At 31.8% G+C, this 13,957-nt stretch overlaps 2 non-coding genes across 2 annotated transcripts; both read left to right on the top strand.

The window, feature by feature from the left end:
• The first annotated feature begins 2,725 nt into the window (after window positions 1-2,725).
• On the top strand, window positions 2,726-2,832 carry LOC149519266 (small nucleolar RNA R71). The gene has a single exon (XR_016341979.1). It is a non-coding gene; the product is annotated as a small nucleolar RNA R71 (small nucleolar RNA).
• Window positions 2,833-8,489: 5,657 nt separating this feature from the next.
• Window positions 8,490-8,596, top strand: LOC149519265 (small nucleolar RNA R71). Its single transcript, XR_016341973.1, has one exon. It is a non-coding gene; the product is annotated as a small nucleolar RNA R71 (small nucleolar RNA).
• The last annotated feature ends 5,361 nt before the right edge of the window (window positions 8,597-13,957 follow it).

Raw genomic sequence — 13,957 nt, 5'->3', positions numbered from 1 at the left:
TATCAGATGGTAGGCTTGAAAAGGGTTTAAATGGTCCAAAGAATGGCCTAGATCATCTCTTGAGTTAAATACAATATAGGATTTCATTTCAAGGGCGAAATAGGTGAATTCTAGAGCACTTATTCAAATCCTTAAATTTCCTGCAAATCTATATCTTACAATATTTCACAAAAATCATAGCCTTTCTTTAAAAGAGAATAGAGATATATGCATGATAATCATATCCATAGAAAAACTTGCTTAAAAATCCCTTTCAAGTTCCTTTATATCCATACATAAATATCATATCATACTTTAGTCATTTTAAGAGAATATGTGTAATTTCAACTAAGAGAACATCATAATTATATTTAGCCTGTCAATCTGGTTTGAAAGCAAAGATGGGTTAAGATTGCAAAAGTTTTTAAAGTAAAAAGTTTTCTTTTCCCCCACACTTAAATGGAACAACATATCAAAAGCACAAAAGAAAAAAAAAACTCCCCAAAATATTTTTTCAAGGCCGAATCTCAATTTGGTGTGAGGCATCTTTTTTGCTTCTCTTTATCCCTAAAAAAAAAAAACTCAAACAAAAGCATTAAAAACATACCTGTCCTAAGAAAAGTAAAAGAATCAACAGCATAATCATTAAAGCAAAACTTAGGTTGCCTCTTAAGCAATGCTAGCTTTAGTCAAGCTTGACCATCCCTAAATCTATTAAGAGTTAACTTACACCTTTGGAGAGAGCTTAGCTTGTTGCCTCATTCTTTGTGGTATGACATTAACAGATTTAGTTTGAAGAGGTAGACTAGCTCTCCTTATAGGGATCATATAAACTAATCTTGAATTTCTTGAAGGGTTGACATGGTCGAACCTAGGGGTTACTGAGTATTTTAGAAGGTCAATAGGTTATCTATTAGGTTCTTTCAAGGTTTCCTTGACTTTGATTGCATTAACACCTTTTTCATCCCTCAACACACCATACCTTGCAGATGCAAATTGCAACTTCTTATTTCTAAATCTAAGGGTATGACTAGCATCATACACATCTATTAGGGCCTTGATAGTAAATAGGAAAGGTCTTCCTAATAGTTATGGAGCCTCATTATCCTTCATGTCTAAAATAGCAAAATCCACAAAGAAAGCATATTTTTTAACTTTTATTAGAACATTATTCAACATCGCTTATGGTACTTAGTAGACTTATTAGCAAATTTAATATTGAATTGGGCAAGCTTCATCTCTTCACAACCTAGCTACACAAAAATATTCATAGTTGTTAGATTTTTACTAGAACTAAGATCACAAAAAGTGTCAAACAATTTTAACTTTCTAATTTTACAAACTATAGTAAAACTTCTTAAATTTTTTTGTTTTCTAGGTAAGAGTTATTGAAGATCAAGGTTGTAATCTTCTAAGAATGCAACTTTTTTTTAATTCCTTGAGTAGCTCATTTGGAATAAGCCTTCAGACAAGTGGTGCTATGTTAAAACACTACTTATACATTCTAACAATCATCCTAAGCCTTGGTTGAACTTTTTTTTAAACCTATTCCTATTTTTCTTTTTCAGGATCTTTCTTTTAGGGATCATTTTCTTGAATTACCCCTACTCTTTAAACATTTTAGATGGGCTCATCTTGGATTATCTATTCAAGCTCAAGCTGAATGATTTCTAGTAGTGCTCTCCTTACTTCCAACAACATTTGCTCTTTTTCAAGAGACCCTTCAATGTACTCTTCAGGATCTTCTTCATAATCCAATTTAACATTATCTTCTTCAGGGTTTTCCTCATAAGTTTCAATGTCTTCAGAGTCCTCCAATGCTATGAGTTCAAAACCCTCTTGAATTTTCTACCAAATCTTAAAAGCTCTTCATCTTCCAAAATATCTTTTTTTTTCTATGAAATCCGCTTTAGGTTATTTTATAAAGCTAGGAAAGTTTACTACTATTGGTTTATTATCTTCTTCATCAAAATCATCCATCTTAACGTCTCCCAAAGAATAAATTGCATTACATCCCTCTTTGCCTTACCTTTTTGGATTGGTTTCAATGTTTTAGGTAAGGTACCTATAAAGCGATTTGCTATGGCTTGGGCAAGTTGACCTATTTGATTTTTTAGGTTTTTGATTGATGCAACTTGACTTTGGATATTGACATTATTGGCTTGCATCAATTAGGTCAACATGTCCTCCAAGGTGGGTTTCTTCTCTTGGTGTAGGTTGTAATTTGATGGATTAAGGTGGCAATTGTTGTTTTGGTTATTGGTAGGTTGGTGGTTTGGATGGTTTCAAGAAAAGTTTGGATAGTTTCACCATCCAGGATTATAGGTATTACTATAAGAATTATTTTTAGTTTCGTTTATTCGATGTATTGAACTAGTTCTACCCTAAATTAGCATATTTCTATGGAATGCAATCCTTTACATATGTCATAGGAGACAAAAGGGCTTTGTATAGTAGTTACAAGGTTGGCTTATCATAGGTTTCATAGGGCTTCAATTTTCTTGGTAATGACAGCTAATTAGGCATTTATAAAAGTAATAGCATTAACCTAGAATAAACCAATAGACTTTTTACTAACCTTTCTTTCCATGCCTCATTGGTAATTATTATTAGCCATCTCTTCTATGAGCTCATTTGCTTCCTCAAAAGTCTTGCTCATTATAGCACCTCTAGCAGCTAAATCTTATGTGGTTCTCATAGATGGTTAAGACCATTGTAAAAGATCTAGATTTAGAGCCACTAGGGTAGTCCATACTGTGGGCTTTTTCTTAGCAGCGCTTTAAATCTCTCGCATTCATCATATAAAGTTTTGCCATCAACTTGTAGAAAAATGGTGATCTCATTCCTTAGCTTTATTGTCTTTGCTGGTGGGAAAAAAATTGCTAAGAACTTTTGGACCAAGTCATCCTAAGTTAGGATTGAAACAAGTGGTAAAGAAGACAACCAACTTTTTGCCTTGTCTCTAAGAGAAAAAAGAAACAATCTTAGACTAATAGCTTCATAAAAAACACCATTATAGCAAAAAGTGTCACATAATTCAAGAAAATTATAAAAGATGGAGATTTGGATCATCACTAGGTAACCCTCCAAATTGTACAAAAGTTTGGACCATTTGCATGATAAAAGGCTTAATTTCAAAGTTGTTCACTTGAATAGTTGGCTTGCTAATAGATGGTTGAAAACCATCTGAATTGGGAAATTCACAGTCCCTTAAATTTCTTTGCCCCACATTATTTGCATTTGCCATTGGAGTTGGTATAAATGGTGTTGATTGCTCTTTTTTTTTTTTAAAGGTTTTTTCAATTTGTTGATCAACAAGAGCTATGTCAACGCTTTTAGATCTGCATATGCAAATAAGAAAAAATCAAAAAAAAGCAAAACAAAAATAAATAAATAAAAGAAAAAGGTTTAGATTATAAAAGCTTAGAAATTCTTTACTAATATTGTGAACATCACTATAATCCTCAACAATGCTCCAAAAACTTGATTATTGCTTTTCATATAGAACTTGCAAGTGCAAAGATTAAGTAATAAAATGAAGTATTCTAGTATTGTCTCCTCAGGGAATATAGAATAGATGTCGGGTTGCTCATAAGTAGCAAAGGTGAAACCCTAATAACTTATATCTATACAAATGGAGATTCAGGCTTTGGTTGCAAGAAAAAGTAAAGATTAAAGGTGATGTTTAGGCATGGTTCTTAACTTTACCAATTGTCACTTGGAAGTAAAAAACTAATGCTAAAAATAAATCTAATAAAACAAGAATTAAAAGATTGCAAAGTAAAAAAATTAAAGATTATTGAATTGCTTAAAATAAACTTGGATAATGCTTGCATGAAAACAAATTAAAGAATAAGAAAGAATCAGTTGGTCAAATCTTGCAAGAAAATAAAAAAAAGCTTTGATCAATCAAGAAAAAGAGTGCTTGTCAAATGTAAAGAAAAGAAAAACTAGATTGTAACTTGTAAACAAGAAAAGAAAGATCTTGAAAATAATGCTTCTTGAATTAAAAGAATTTAAAGAAAATTAAAGCTTTGTAGTTATTGACAAATTTATCACCTAAGCTAATAACTCACCTCAAGAACTAAAAAACTATAAAAAAGAGAGAGAAGAGATAAGAAATGAGGGATGATGAAAATGAGTGAATGGCCTTTCCATTTATAATGAAGGGTTTAGCTAAAGGGGACAAGCTTCACAAGTGTTTGATTTCAATTCAAATACAATTGGATGAGCTTAATCTTGATCTTCAAAGCTTTATGGCTAAATGGGACTTTCCATGCTTGAAGATTCTTAGTCGAATGGTTTTTTGGTGGATCAATCTTGGCACTTGCTTGCATCTTGATCAAATCTTGGATAATCTCATCCATTGGATTCGACTAAGGCTTGGAGTTTCAAGAGCAAATGGATTTTTATCCAAGTATTGAATTTTAAATGGATAAAATCCTACTCCAAGTGAATTTCTTCAACGCTAAGCAACAAACTTCACGGTAAGCTTCAAACTCATCTTGGCCGAATACACCTAGTCCTCATTGTGGAAAAATACATGGTAGCACCTTTAGAATAGCTTTGGCCAAATGGATTGAGCTTATAGAGTCCATGGTTTTGCAACTTTTTCTTCTCCCTTGCATGGCCAAATATGATAGAGTTCTTATACAATACATTTTTTTCATGTCTAAACAAAGAAGGCATGCTTGTCTCAAAATTTTATCTTGGCCAAACAAGGTGGAATCCAAGTGAGAATTGAATTGCATGTGTGTAGATAAAGATGGGAAGCATCGAGCTTCCTAAATTGGGCTGAACATCTTTTTTTCATGCTTACATGCATGGTTTGCATAAATATGAAGTCTTGAGCTTGTAAAATGTAAAACCATGAAAGTAATAATAAAGCACTAAAAATCATCCAAAATTTTAAAGTTTAACACCACTTTAACATATAAAAACTCTATATATTTTGGTGCTATCACACCTTTACATTTAAAACTTTGTTGTCCTTAAGAAAAATGACAAATCAACAAAACTAAAGAACATTACGAATATCCTCAAAGTTAAAAATTACACAAACTCCTATCATGTACTGTTGCATAATACCAAGTTAAAAATAAACATAAAATCACTAGAATTTTCTTCAAAAGTAAGTTTTCAATATCATATGCTATTCATACATATAAATCTACTCAATCTTTAACTCATGCATATAACTCAAGTTAAAAGAATGTAAAACACTTCATCATATTTTAATTCAAAAATAGAATACACTTCATATGTTCACTATCTCCGTCCTTTTCCACTAATGTTAGACCTATATATACAACTCAAGATCAAAAAGTCTTTTAGGCTTGTAATGTAAAGCTAGGGTCAAGATAGGAAAAAAGAAATTTTTAGGTAAAAAAATCCTAAAATTAGTTTTTTTTGAACTTTTTGGATTTTTAACAAGTGAGAACTCTTTTTGAAAGTTGACTTGTGAAGCATCATTTTATTGCTTTTTGTATTTTCAACCTTTTTTTTCTCTTTTTTTCACTTTTTTTAACTTAGCCATTTTTTGCTTTATTAGGCTTTGCCTTCCACGATTGTCGTTTTCTTCTTTTTTTTATTCTTTCCTTGCACCTCCTTCCTTCCAAAATTATAAACATGTCTATACACAAGAAAGCATAATGAATTAGGCCAACAAAAGAAAGGATAGTAGTAATTAAAGAAAATGCTTATTGGCTTGTAATATGGCTAAAATAAACAAAGAAAAGGAAATAATATAAGCTCTAAATAAAGGTACTAGGGATACATTATCACATGGTAGGCTTGGAAAAGGTTCAAATGGTCAAAAAACTTGCATAAATCATCTTTTGAGTCAAATACAATCTAGGATTTCGCTTCAAGGGTTGAGCAGGTAAATTCTAGAGCACTTCTTCAAATATTAAATTTCATGCAAATCCATATCTTACAATCTTTCACAAAAATCGTAGTATTTCCTTAAAAGAAAATATAGACATATGCATAGTAATCATGTTCATAGAAAAACATGCATTAGAATTCCTTTCAATGTTCTCTATATCCATACTTAAACTTTATATCATACTTTAGTCATTTTAAGAGCATATGTGTAATTTCAACTAAGTGAACATCATAATGATATTTAGCATGTCAATTTAATTTGAAAGCAAAGATGGGTTAAGATTTCAAAAATTTTTAAAGCAAAGGTTTTCTTTTCCCTTACACTTAAATAGAACAATATATTAAAAGCATAAAGGAAAAAAAATACTCCCTAAAATTTTTTTCCAAGGCCGAATCTCAATTTGGTGTAAGGCACCTTTCTTGCTTCTCTTCATCCTTATAAAAACACAACTCAAACAAAAGCATTAAAAATATACTTATCCTAAGAAAAGTAAAGAAATCAAACAACACAATCATTAAAGTAAAACTTGGCTTGCCCTCAAGCAACTCTAGTTTTGGTTAAGCTTGGCCATCCTTAAATCTATAAAAAATCATCTTACCCCTTTATAGGCACCTTACCTTGTTGCCTCATTCTTTCTGGTATGATATAAATAGACTTATCTCGAAAAGGCGGACTTGTTTTGCTTGTAAGGATCACATAAACTGAGCTTGAATTTCTTGAAAGGTTGACATGGTTGGAGCTGAGAGTTGCTAAGTGTTTTATAATGTTAAGAGGTTTTTTTATTCGGTTATACTCTTTTAGGATTTCTTTAACTTTGACTACACTAACACCTTTTCCATCCCTCGGCACATCATAGCCTGTAGATACAAATTACAATTTCTTGGTTCTAAATCTAAAGGTAAGGCTATCATCATACACATATATTAGGGCCTTAGTAGTAAATAGAAAAAGGTCTTCCTATAGTGTTGTAGCCTCATTATCCTTAATGTCTAAGATAGTAAAATTCATAAAAAAAAGTATATTTTTTAACTTTTACTAGAATATTTTTCAATATCCCTTATGGTAAGTTAGTAGATTGATCAATAAATTTAATATTAAACTAGGTAGGCTTCTGCTCTCCATAACCTAGCTGCATAAAAATATTCGTAGGCATTAGATTTATACTTAAATTAAGATCACAAAGAGCATTAAAAAATTTTAACTTTTTAATTTTGTAAGGTATAGTAAAACTTCTTAGATCTTTTTGTTTTGTAGGCATGAGTTATTGAAGTTCGTGGTTGCAATCTTCTAGAAATGTGGCTTTTTTTAATTCTTTAAGTAGCTCCTTGTGATTAGGCCTTAAAGCAGGTGGTGCTATGTTAAAATACTACCTACACATTCTAACAATTATCTTAGGCCTCGGTAGAACTTTCTATTGAACCTCTTCTTCTTTTTCTTCTTTAGGATCTTTCTTTTAAAGATCTTTTTTCTTGAATTAATCTTACTCATTGATCATTTTGGATAGGTTTACCTTGGACTATCTTTTTATGCTTAGGCTAAATGTTCTTTAGTAGTGCTCTTCTTCCTTGCAATAGCATTTACCCTTCTTCAAAAGACCCTTTAATTTACTATTTAAGATCTTCTTCATAATCCATTTCAAAATTCTCTTCCTCATGATCTTCCTCATAAGTTTCAATATCTTCAAGGATCTCTAATGCCATAGAGTCAAAACCTTTATAATTTCTCTACCAAATCTTAAAAGCTTCTCATTTTTGAAAATATCCTCTTTTTTATGAAATCTATGTTAGGTTGTCTTACAAAGCTAGATAGGTTTACTACTATGGGTTTATCATTTTTCTCATCAAAATCGTCCATCCTAACATCTTCTAAAGAATAGATTGCATTACATCCCCCTTGCCTTGCCATTTTAGATTAGTTTCAGTTTTGCTAGGCAAGGTACCTACAAAGTGATTTGTTATGACTCAGACAAGTTGGCCTACTTGGTTTTCTAGGTTTTTGATTAATGTAGCTTGACTTTGGATATTGGCATTATTGGCTTTAATTAGCTAGGTCACCATGTCCTTAAATGTGGGTTTCTTTTCTTGGTGTGGGTTGTAATTTCATGGATTGGTGTAGTAGTTATTGTTTTGGTTATTAATGGGTTGGTGGTCTAGTTGGTTCCAAGAAAAGTTTGGGTGGTTTCGCCATTTAGGATTGTAGGTATTGCTATAAGGATTATTGTTTGGTTTAGTTTGTTAGATGTATTGAACTGGTTTTACCCTAAATTGACATCTTTATGAGGAATGAGATCCTTCACATATGTTACAAGAGACAAAAAAGCCTTGTATAGCTTTTACAAGGTTGGCTTGGGATTGGTTTCATAAGGCTTCAATTTTTTTAATAAGGGTAGCTAATTAGGAGTTGATAGAAGTAATAGCATTAACCTTAAATAAACCAACAGACCTTTTTCCTAACCTTTCTGTTTATGCCCCATAGATAATTATTAGCAATCATCTCTTCTATGAGCTCATTTGCTTCCTCAAGAGTCTTACTCATTATAGCCCTTCCAGCAACGAAATATAAGATGGTTCTCATAGGTGGTGTGAAACCATTATAAAAGATTTATAATGAGAGCCATTGGGGTAGTCCATGATGTGGGACTATTTTTAATAGGTCTTTGAATCTCCCTTATCTATCATATAAAGTTTCACCATCAACTTGCAAAAAATTAGTGATCACATTTCTTAGCTTTGCAATATTTGCTGGTTGAAAAAACTTGGTGAAGAACTTTTGGATCAAGTCATCCTAAGTTGTGATTGAACCAAGTGGTAAAGAGACAACCAACTTTTTACCTTGTCCTTGAGTGAAAAAGGAAACAATCTTAGTCTAATAGCTACATTAGAAACACCATTATAGCAAAAAGTGTCACATAATTTAAGAAAATTAGAAATGTGGATATCTGGATCATCGTTGCATAACCTTTTAAGCTATATAGAATTTTAGATCATTTGTATGATTGAAGGCTTGATTTTGAAGTAGTTGGCTTGAATAGCCGACCTTCTAACAGATGGTTGAAAACCATCTACATTGGGAACTGCATAGTCCCTTAAAGTTCTTTGCCCCTCATTGTTTGTTTTCACCATTGGAGTACGTATGGTAGTGTTGATTACTCTTTTCTTCTTTTTCACCATGGAATAGAATGTTAGGTTACTCACAATTACCAAAGGTGAAACCCTAATAACTTATATCTAAATAAATGGGAATACAGGGTTTGGTTACAAGAAAAAGTAAAAAGTAAAAATTAAAGGCGAAGTGTAGGCAGGGTTCTTAGCTTCACCAACTGTCACTTGGGAAGTAAAAGACTAATGCCAAAACTAGATCTAATACAATAAGAATTAAAAGATTGCAAAGTAATGAAATTAAAGATTGTCGAATTACTTAAAATACTCCTAGAAAATGCTTAAATGAAAATAACTTAAAAAACGAGAAAGAAAAGGTTGGTTGAGTCTTGCAAAAAAAATAAAAGAAAGCTTTGATCAATCAAGAAAAAGAGTGTTTGCTGAATTTAAAAAAAAGAAAAACAAGATTTGTAACTTGTAAATAAGAAAAGAAATATCATAAAAATACTGCTTCTTAAAGTAAAAGAATTTAAAGAAAACAAAAGCTTTGTGTTTATTGGCAAATCTTCACCTAAGCCAAAAACTCACATAGAGAACTAAAGAATTTTAAAAAAACAAAAATAGAAAAGAAGTAAGGGATGATGAAAATGAGTGAATGTCCTCCCTATTTATAATTGAGGGTTCGACCAAAAGGGATAAGCTTCACAAATGTTTGATTTCATATTAAATACAATCAGATGAGCTTGATCTTGTTCTTTAAAGCTTCTTGCTTAAATGGGACTTTCCATGCTTAAGTGTTCTTAGTCGAATGATCTCATAGTGGATCAATCTTGGTCCTTGCTTGCATCTTGATCAAATCTTGGATAATCTTATCTATTAAATTGGACTAAGGCTTGGAGTTTTAAGAGCAAATGGATATTTATCCAACTCTTGAATTTTAAATGGATAAAATCTTACCCTAAGTGAATTTCTTCAAGGCTAAACAACAAACTTCATGATAAGCTTCAAACTCATCTTGGCCAAATGCACTTAGTCCTCATTATGGAAAAATACAAGCTAGCTTCTTTGGAATTGCTTTGGTCGAATGGATTAAGCTTGTAGAGTCCATGGTTTTGCAACTTTTTCTTCTTCTTTGTATGGTCGAATATGATAAAGTTCTTATGCAATACATTTTCTTCATGGCTAAACAAAGAAAGCATGCTTGTCTCAAAATTCTATCTTAGCCAGATAGGGTGGAGTCTAAGTGAAAATTAAATTGCATGAGTGTGGATCAAGATGGGCACATTAAGCTTCCAAAATTGGGCCGAACATTTTTGTTACATACTTGCATGCATGATTTCCCATATATGAAATCTTAAGCTTGAAAAACCTAAAACCATGAAAATAATATGAAAAACACTTAAAATCATTCAAAATTTTAAATATTTGTGCCATTTTAGCATGTAAAAACTCTATATATTTTGGTGCTATCAATTTAGGTTCAATCCAAAAGCAGAGTTGAAGCTTGAGTGAGTGAAAGCTCTTTAAGACTTTGCTCTCTTAGTTGGTGATTGGTTCACTCTTTTCTCACTTTGCACTTTTTAATTGATGTGTTTACTTAGATTCATTTGCTTGCTTTTAATTCCATGAATTTCAATGCTATTTAGATGAATTTCTTGTAACTATATTTTTTTAGTTCTTCATTACATGCAATTGTAGATCTAGTTTATTAAGCTGAAATTTTATTGTTTCTTACAATTTTTTTATTGATTTAGATAGTAAACTTGTACATCTAGTTTACTTTAGTTTAGTTTTAGTTCATTTAATCTATTAAAGTCTAAATCTAATTTTTTTTCTTCATGATTAATAGTTTCCAGATTTAGTTTTCTGTTTCAGTTTTACTTGTATTTGTTAGATCTTGTATTTTGCTTCTTTAGTTGTCTTTGAATTCTATGTAGATCTTAGTTTGCTTACTGTTCTTGCAATTTGGAAGTTATTTGAATTAATTTCTAATAAGTTTTTTGATTTGTTAGAAGTTAAGAGGTAATTAAGGTAGTTAATATTGCATATTATTGGTTATTTTCAATTAGCAACCATTTGTTTGTTAATTGAATTTACTAATTTTGGTTTCTTAGATTAGAATTACATTCAAAGCATGTTATATTTAATTCCTAGTTCTCTCGTGTACTATTTTTTATTGAATTAACTATAGAGAGACTATAGAGATAATAGGTACTTAAACTAGGACTTCTTAGCTCATTCTTATATGAACGATATCTTTACTTCGGTCAATGTTATTACTTGAATGATTTATGTACTTACAAAAATTTTGCAATCACCTTCATCTTCTTCTTGTTCAACTTTCTAGTTGCTACCATCTTGATTTCCTTTTCTTTCTCTATTTTTCTAATTCTTTCTTGTCATTTTTTTTTTGTTCTCTTCTTTTGAAATCCCATCTCCCCTGTCCTTATTTTCTTTAGTCCACAAACGTACCAAACTAACCCCTTTGGATCAAATTCTTAATCTCATTCTTTAGGTCAATGTATTCTTTAATGTTGTGACTATAATTTTTGTGAAAAAAGCACATCTTTTGTTTAGACCTCACCTGATGTTTTACCTCAGTGGCTTTGGCCATTTGAGCTCGAGATCCCTTTCAATATGCATCAAAATCCTCTCTTAAAAGGTATTTAGTGCAGTATAGTTACTATGTCATTGGCGTGGGCTTTTCACCCTAGGGTACCTTTTTATTTTTTTTTGTCTTAAAAGATTATAGATTTTTTTTCCTTTTCGCAAGCCAAGGAGGGGGGATAAGCTTTCTTACCTCCACTGTTTTTCATTGTAACTTCAACATTAATGTATTTCTCGACGATGAGTAAGACATTGGCTAGAGTTTTTGGCAACACTAGTAGGAAAGTGAGTTTGAAGTGGCATTCTTGATCATTTAATCCACTTATTAGAATAACGACTATAGTTGCCTACTCTAAGTCTTTAACCTAAAGAGCCTTAACATTAAAAAGCATGATGTACTCTTTCAAGGATTCATTTTGGCCTTGGTAGTTCGACATTAAGCTTAGTGTAGTTTTCTTTGTTCGTTGATTGCTAATGAACTTAGACAAGAAAGAATGGTTGAGTTGTTTGAAGGTTGTGATTGACCTTGGTTCCAAGCTATTATACCATGATCAAGCTACTATTTTCAATGTAGTGGCCATTCTTTTGCACATTAGAGCATCATTGGCTCCTTGCATCATCATATTAGTCTTATAAAGCTCAAAATGATCAAAAGGCCAAATGTCCCATCGTGGATCTCCAAGGTTGGCATCTTGAACCCTTTTGTTAGTACTACTAAATCGATCTCTTTAGTAAAAGGAAGGTTTCCAAGAACCTCAGTTCATCATCAAAAGTTAAAGCATTATTTTTCAACTTATTCTTTATTACTTCTATTAAAGCTTTTAGATCATTCTTTGGTTGGGTTTTTGAGGTGGCTTATTTGAATTTTTAGGTGGTAGCTTGGTTCAGATGTGTGTGGGGTAGTGGGTCATAGTTGTTGTTTCTTTCTTACCATTTTATGCCATTAAGGCTACAGTGTCATTATAGCTCGGTAGTTTTTAGACATGTGAATTTTTTGGAATGGTCAGGTTAAATGCTTTTAAGATCTGAGGTGGGGTAAAGTTTTGGATCCTTCTTTAGGGATTGAAGTTGTTGGATAAGTGCTTGGAATTGCTTCATGGTGAGGTCTACTGTAGTAGGTTGATTTAGGATAGGTTGGCTGAGCTAGGTTTTTATTCCAACAACAGTTGTTTCTCCTTCTTCGGGGACTCTCTTTCTATGTGGCATTTTTAGCTCGACTAATAATTATTGCCCCTACCTGGCAATTTAAATGTTTATGCTGAGTTGTCTTTGAAGGGTAAAATATTGAAAACGCAGGAAAGAGAAAGAAAGCGGTTAACAACAAAGGTTGGGAGTGGTCTCAACATTTGCGCTTTAATGCTTATGTCAAAGATCAGCCTTAGGAGGAAAAAAGAATGAGATAGTATGAAAGTGTATAAAAATAAGATAGATGAAAGGTATTTGAATGGTGCTATTTATACCTATGAAATGAAGGGTTTTGGGTAGCCTAGGTTGCCTAAGTTCAACCCTAGAGGACTATAGTTGACTTGGTAGGTCTGAGCTGAGTTGATAGTTGATGTCCACTTAGGGCATGACAAGTGAGTATCTTAAGGGATCTAGTATATAGATTGCTAAGGTGACCAAGCTTACATGAACCTATGGATTTAGGTCAGCTTGACACGTTAACTTGAATAAAATGACCAAAGTACCCTTGATTGTCAGCTGACTTATACTAAGAGAAAAAAATCCATTTTGCCCTTTGAATGGGTATGGTAGAGAGAGGAGAAAATGGTGGTAACAACAAAGGAAGAGGTGGTGGAGAAAGAGTAAACTTCATTGCTCTGGTGATCATTTGGTTGTTTGGTTGCAAGGTTGCTATAGATAGTTGAACCATTGTCATTTAGCATTTGCAATAAAAGTACTGAAGCTTGAAAAATCATTTAGAAAAAGCAAAAAACAATTAAAAATACAATAATATCAAATCAAAATGCATAAAAAAAAACAATTGAGTAAAATTCATTGAAATCACATAAATTTAAAGATCACCTAAAACTTTCAAGAACACCTTTGATTTTTCCTTTAGCGTAATGAGAGAGATTTCTTTGTGCATTGTTTAGAGAGACAAAAAAAAGTAAATGAGGGAATTTGAGAAATAGAAGAAGAAGTGGATTAGGTTTACAAAGAATTGGAGGGAAAAAGAGTGGGCTACAATGAAGTGAAGCGTAAGAAAAAATGAAAAAGAGTTCTGAAAACTAGTAAAACAAACTTATAACAGAATTACTCTTTGTCCACTTTTTTAATATTTTTAATGGTTTCACCCCTTGATTTCAATCGTCCTCAATCACTCTATTAAAGGCATTTAAGTAATTTAATTTATTAATATTTTACCGTTTCTAAATTCTCCCTA

Source organism: Durio zibethinus, chromosome 4, assembly GCF_047325235.1.
Source record: "Durio zibethinus cultivar Kanyao isolate XHJ-2024 chromosome 4, ASM4732523v1, whole genome shotgun sequence".
In the NCBI taxonomy this organism is placed as follows: Eukaryota; Viridiplantae; Streptophyta; class Magnoliopsida; order Malvales; family Malvaceae; genus Durio; species Durio zibethinus.
Note: the sequence above shows the minus strand (reverse complement) of the source record. Positions and strands in the feature narration are given on the sequence as shown.